Source organism: Parasteatoda tepidariorum, chromosome 9, assembly GCF_043381705.1.
Source record: "Parasteatoda tepidariorum isolate YZ-2023 chromosome 9, CAS_Ptep_4.0, whole genome shotgun sequence".
In the NCBI taxonomy this organism is placed as follows: Eukaryota; Metazoa; Arthropoda; class Arachnida; order Araneae; family Theridiidae; genus Parasteatoda; species Parasteatoda tepidariorum.
The window spans coordinates 90,672,039-90,678,308 of record NC_092212.1 but is presented as its reverse complement, the minus strand read 5'-3'; the positions used below and the strand labels follow the sequence as shown (position 1 = coordinate 90,678,308).

At 29.1% G+C, this 6,270-nt stretch overlaps 1 pseudogene; it reads right to left on the bottom strand.

Annotated features, from left to right (window-relative positions):
* Nucleotides 1–1,152: 1,152 nt before the first annotated feature.
* LOC107442321 (52 kDa repressor of the inhibitor of the protein kinase-like) lies at nucleotides 1,153–4,736 on the bottom strand (annotated as a pseudogene).
* Nucleotides 4,737–6,270: the final 1,534 nt, after the last annotated feature.

The following is a 6,270-nucleotide window of genomic DNA, read 5'->3' as shown; positions in this document are numbered from 1 at the left end:
GAAAAATTAAATATAATTTATTAAATCCAAAACAATTCGTAAATTAAAATGCAACGCCAAACAAAAAATTAAGGAACATTTGACTGACGAAACTTTACGAACTTAAAATTATTATAAGCTATATATATATTAAAAATATTCTCAATTTCATTTCTTTCCTATCCTTATCAGTTTAAGTATACAGAAAATTATTTAATCATTTATGAAGTATAAAAACAGTATCAACTTAAATATTAACAAAAATAATACTGTCTTAAATTGTATATACTTTAAACAATTTAAATTCTCATATCTCTGATGCTTATATGTACTATTAAAGTACACAGAAAAGTTTCCAAAGTTTAATGTCAGATGAAATTGACGGAAATCATGACAAAAATTTTGCTATCTAAAGTCACATATACTGTAAACAATTCCCTTTCTCATCCTCTGCGATGTTTATATAAACAATAAAAGTATTAAAAAACTTGTTCGAAAAATCAGAACAAATAATCTGCATACTTTTAATTAAAATTATTATAATAAATTAAAATTCTATTTCGATTCTATAGTAATTTTTAAAAAAAGAACCGTCCTCTCTAAAATAGAATACTTTTTTATTTGATTTCTACCTTCTTAATCAAAACTTCATCATTACCCTTTACCTTACCTAATTAAGAAAAACTATTGTGTGATATTATTAGATTTCAAATCAGCAATTTATATTAGAAGTTAGAGAAAAACAAATTAATTATGATCATTTTGCTAATATATTCTTGATATGATTTGTGAGATTCTTTTACTGCCCTCAATAGTGTTGTAGTGATCTTCAACACTCCTCCAAAATTTCGAATGGTATCTTTGATTAGTCTAAAAGACATAATAGTATTCTCATGGTGACTCACATTAAGCATTGCTTTATTTATCGAAAAACCTCTCTCAAGATCAGAATTCCCATGTGGCAAAATTAAAACAGTTTTAATTAAGGTAGTTAAATCCTTATATTTTAGATTATTGCTTTTTTATTTATATTTAGCCTATAACTCTAATTTTTTAGGAACACCAACAAAATTTAATCAGATTTTTAGGAATTTTAGGGTTTGTACATAGTTTTAGAAATTCTAGGGGGAATGCGACCCCTGAATACATAAATAATTTAAGTATTCAAAATCTTTAAATAATAAATGTAATGCGTTTTTTAGAAACTATGGCAAATCTGTCAATGATTTTTTTCAACATCCAAATCAGTTTCTCGATGAATGTTTAATAACGCGAGTCCATTTAGTCGTTCTTGATTTTGATTTGTTCTAAACCAAGTTTTGAGACTTCGAAGAGTTGAAAAGGAACGTTCTGCTGTTGCTGCACTAACTGGCAGAGTTATTAAAATTCTCAACAACATATTGATTAATGGGTACAAATCGATGTCACAGGCATTAATAATCTTAGAAAGATCGTTGGGCACTTCGAGTCCTGCTTCTGTTTCACGCTGCCATTTTGCCACCCAAAGACGAAATTCTGTTTCCAAAACTTTTACGGAAGCATTTAAGAAATTCTTATAAAACTCGGCAGGTTCACGAACAGCTGTAAGATCTTCTTCTGTAACAGTTTGATGAGGTAAAAAAACTCGTAGATTAAAAAGTTTCATCACATCTGGGGAAAGTCTGTCCTTTAAATCTGTTAAAATATTATCTAATAAAGGAATAAAAAATAGCCTTCCGAAAATATTCTTCTTGGGTCTGGTTTGGATGATTATTATTTCTTTGTGTTTGTCGAGAAACTAAACGTTTTGGTCGCAGCTCTACATTTAATTGTTCAGCAACGTCTCGAATTTCAGAAAACAGTTGTTGAAAAACATCATCGGCCCTTTTTCTTTTATCCTCGAGAATAGTAATAGTATCAGTCAAAGCGGTTGTGGCCCTTTTTAAGTCCAGGGATGGAGTTTGAAGAAGACGACTGAGCGGTACTGTTGTTCCTGAAATGAAAAATAAAACAATAAATATTATTCACGATAATGATACACTGTAGAATACTAATTAAAAAACGAAAATTATCGATTTAAATTTCTTGAAGCATAATATCTACCTAAGACATCACAGAGACAAAATGTTGAAATGATGAAATCTGAGTTTTGCAAAGTATATAGTAAGGATTGAGCATCTGAAGCTGTTTTAGCATCCTGCCAAGTTGAAATTGTATTCAAAGCCTTACATATCTTGGATAAAGAATCTCCTTGAAACTGCAAATGTCCATCGTGTTTTTCCACCCAACGTGTCTCACAAATTCCTTGGAGTGCTGATCCATCTAATCCATCACTAGATGTTAAGTGTCTTTTTCATGAAGCATTAAAAAATGCAACAACTTTTCTCATTGTATCAGATGTGTTGCGGATGACAGAAACCTTAGACGACTTCGCTAATAGAATTTTTTAAAAGATGGTTGTTACAAGGGCAACGTCTTGCATAAATAGCAGTTTTAATTATTTCTTGAACAGCTCCTTTTGCGTCCGAAGCCATGACAGTACAACTACCTGTACCAACTCCGACACATTTGATTATGTTTACATTAAAATTCCTGCAAATTTCCAAAACAATATTAGCCAAGGCAATTCCTGTCAGTCGAGGTTCTTCATTCAAATCTACAGATTGAATCATTTTGTATGCATCACAAAATGTGATAAAATCCTCTCTGACCTCTCCACTGTAAAAATAGCGAAAAGATAAACTTAACTGCTCCTTGTGAGAAATATCAGTTGTTTCGTCAAAAATGATAGAGAAAATTCCAGCCTGTTTTACTCGATTCAGTATATTTTCCTGCATTTTTAATTTACAGACATCAATAACTTGATTTTGAACTGTTTTACTGATGTAAGTAGCATTAGCTGAAGCAGTTTCCAAGTGATACTGTAATTTCGTGTCACCTGCATCAATTCTAAAGCTCAGAAGTGCTCTAAAATTTCCATCATTTATCACAGAATCTTCAGTTTCTTTAGTTCTGTTGATATTAGATTGAAAAATATTTCCGTCATCCCTGTGTCCTCGTAAAGGTATATTTTGGCGACCACTGGAAGATAATTGTTTTAATAATTGGTTTTAAACGCTCCCGATTTTCTGTAATCTGAGCCTGTCGATGAGTGTCCAATTGATTAACTATATCAAGTCCAGGTTGATGATACGTCAACAAAAAAAATTTTTCCTGCTTCAACAGCCAGTTGATGGTACTGGTTTTGTTCATGAATTATAAGTTTGCCCTTCTTTCCAAGTAAGTCATCAAAGTCCTTTAAAGGTTCTTTTAAGAGAAGTGTTTGTCTGAAATAACCCTTTAGCAAATAAAACACAATACTTGTAATAAAGTCCTTGATCTTTCTGAGATAGAACCATCAGCCAGTGAAATTTTTCCAAGGGGGATCTTATTTTTTAGTTGGTTTTCCTTTTTTATTGACAATACAACAAGGGAGCTTATACTCCGAAGGACGTGACCAGTGACGTTTGAGTAAAGAAGCCTTTTTAAAATCATCTAAATCATTGTCATTTGTATAAAACCCAACATCTGAAAAAAATTCAACTTGTTGCTGCGACTCAATTCTCTTTTCAGCAAAAAAAAAACATCTGGGGAACTCTCTGCATTTTTATCAGTAGAACTTTCAAAAGCTTCCGTCTCTTTTGAAGATGATGGTTGAGATAAAACGGATGAATCGTTTGTTTTGTCAGTATCAAATTTAGGTTTTTTATTAAAAAAAGAGTCAATCGTCCTGACTGAAGGAGGATGTTTTCGTTTGTTCTGCGTCTTCGAAGCAGGATCTTACAATAATAGAGAAATGAATATTTCAGTGATACATGATACCATATATAATTTTTATATATTAATCTTTCAAATTAGCAACAATGAAGTAAAATAATTTTTAAAAAAATTAAAAATAAAAATTATAATATTTGAAGGAATCTTTCACAACACAATGTATTTTAATTTTGATAAAATTTCTTACAACTGTTCAGATAATGTTCGATAAAAGTGGAGAATTTACAATAAAGTTTGTACAATTTTTAAAACGTGAAAATTATATACTGTAAAAATCAAGTAGATTTGTAATAAATGTGTGCTTAACTTGAAGTATAGAATCTGAAACCTTAATTAAAGAATATATGAGAAAAGATAATAATTTCTTTTAAATTAGCTGCTATTTACATTCAATCAAAAATCTTTAAAAGAAATATTTTCTCCAAATTTAAAAAAAAAATATTCTTACATATTTTATTGAAAAAAATTCAGTACTTGGTATAAAAGAAGGTGACAATTTTTTTTTTGCTTAATTCATTTAAAATTCAGCAGATAAACATTTTGTTAAAACTCTGTTTTAGATAACTATTTCATATTAAATTCTAAAAAATTTGTTATAAAAAAATAAACGAATCAGATCGTTAAATTACTGTACTTGAAGTATTGGAAAAATTACCTCCTTTTTATAGTTCGATGTTCTTTGTTGAATTAACATTCGAAATATTTTATAATACACAAAGCAATAAAATTTATCTTTGAATTAAAAACAGAGAATCTGGAAACAGGTTGTAGAACCATTATGAAAAATACGTTTATCTTTGAATTAATAAAAGTAATAACCTAAAAAAAAATTGTTCACACAAGGACCACTCAAATAGATAAATTGTACTCAATTCACGGCATTTAGTCTATTTATTGTAAATTTAGAATATGCATTTTTCAGACACTTAGTACTTACCATCTTGAATTTGATAGCTTCGCATGAAGAAGGGAAACTTCCCGTACTATCAATGCTGAATGGTAACGAGCTTTTAGCGCTGAAGGTGTAATGCAGGAAAGCTAGCATCAAGAGCTCCTGGCGCAGATCATATTTTCGCCGTTAATTATAATCGGACTCGATTTTGCTTTTAAATTTTCTTCAGTTCACAAATTTAGCAGGATTATAATTTATTTTAAAAAAGTTAATATTTATTTAACAAAAGAAATTTTTATTAAAAAATAAAAATTCATTCCCCCTTGAAAAAAAACTTTTTCGATTTGTTATTTTCTCCATTTGTGTGTATATATAAAAGCTGTATTATATATAAAAAAAATTTAAACTACATATATTTAGAGTTTTAAAAATATAAACAAGACACTTGTTTCAGAATTTGTTTTATCTTTATTAACCTTATCTAAAAAAATTCTTTCTGGCTATATATTTTAAGAATATACTTTTCAATAAAATAAAAATCACACAAATGAAATAGCATGCAGTTTATACAATAAATATTTGAACAATTTTATGAAATAAAATATCATAAAATTAAAAAGAAATTAAATTAAATTAAAACCACACTCCATAAATTAGTCACACATTTTGTTACAATTCTAAGTCAGTCTAATCTAATAGGGTTCACATAATAGGAAAATCTACTGAAATCTTCGAAAATGCTTAACTATTTACTTACATTTCGATATTTTGCGGAAAGTGAAGAATCACTGAAAAATATTGAAAGAGAATTAAAATCTTTATCAAAACTGAAAACAAGGAGAAATAAATCAACAGAAGATATGTTATACAATGTGCACTTACTTGTTAGGGATAATTGTCAAATTATTATCGTCCGCCATTGATTGATTTCTCGTGTGCTTCCCTCTCAAAATTCTCCTTCCAAAACTTAAGGATTATATTGCGCATGTGTTGCTGGAGACACACTTCTCCGCCTTACGCGAAGCGCCGGCATGTTGCCAGATTTTAGTTACGAGTTTCGTAAGTTCGGCGCGCTTCAACATTATTAATGTTTACAATGAAACTATGACGAAATTTGTTTTAATCTTTTGGATTATGATTCTTGAAACAGTGAAGAACATAATAAGATGGGAAAAAAATTCGATTTTTTTTTTTGACCTACCTAAGTGTATATGCCCCTTTAAATAATTTTTAAAATATTTTATTTCTTTTGTAAACTATTAAAAAAATTATTATAATTTTTTTTTCCAATTTGGGGGGGGGGAGGTTCATGACCCCTATGACCCCCCCCCCCGCTGGATCCGCCACTGCCAAAGAAAAAAATATATTTATAAGAAGAAAGATAAAGAATATAAAACGAAAATTCATGATAACAAAAGTATTTTGACAGAGAAATAGATAAATTTAAAAAAAAAGAAGACATTAGCTTTTTTTTTTATCAAAAACTCCGATTCTCCAAAAGCTTCAGTTTTTTTTATAAATATTCCGCATTTTCTGAAAATTCAGTCGCTGAAATAAAATAATTATATTTATTTCCGATTTTCAAAGATAAATAGAAAATTTAA